The sequence below is a fragment of the Beauveria bassiana genome, assembly GCF_000280675.1.
Source record: "Beauveria bassiana ARSEF 2860 unplaced genomic scaffold BBA_S00102, whole genome shotgun sequence".
Taxonomy (NCBI): domain Eukaryota; kingdom Fungi; phylum Ascomycota; class Sordariomycetes; order Hypocreales; family Cordycipitaceae; genus Beauveria; species Beauveria bassiana.
In genome coordinates, this window is record NW_007930937.1 from 8,683 (window position 1) to 9,103 (window position 421).

Below are 421 nucleotides of genomic sequence, written 5' to 3' on the forward strand. Positions count from 1 at the left end.
AAAATAGATTATATTATTAGATTTATTAAGCTAATATAATTCTAGTAGTATAAAAATTATTATAATTAGATAACCCTAAAAAATTTAGTAGGTATAGGGTAGCTACTCTATACCCTGATTTTCTAGTACGCCTCCTAGTATATATAGCGGCTATAATACACTATAACTTACTAAGTATAGTACTATAGCCTACTAATTAGTACTACTAATTATACTATAATAGGTAGTTAATTAATAGTAGGTGTAGGGTAGCTACCCTATACCCTAATTTTTTAGCACGCCTTCTAATATATATAGCGGCTATATTATACTATAACTTACTAAGTATAGTACTATAGCCTACTAATTAACGCTACTAATTACGTTATAATAAGTAGTTAATTAATAGTAGGTATAGGGTAGCTACCCTATACTATAATAG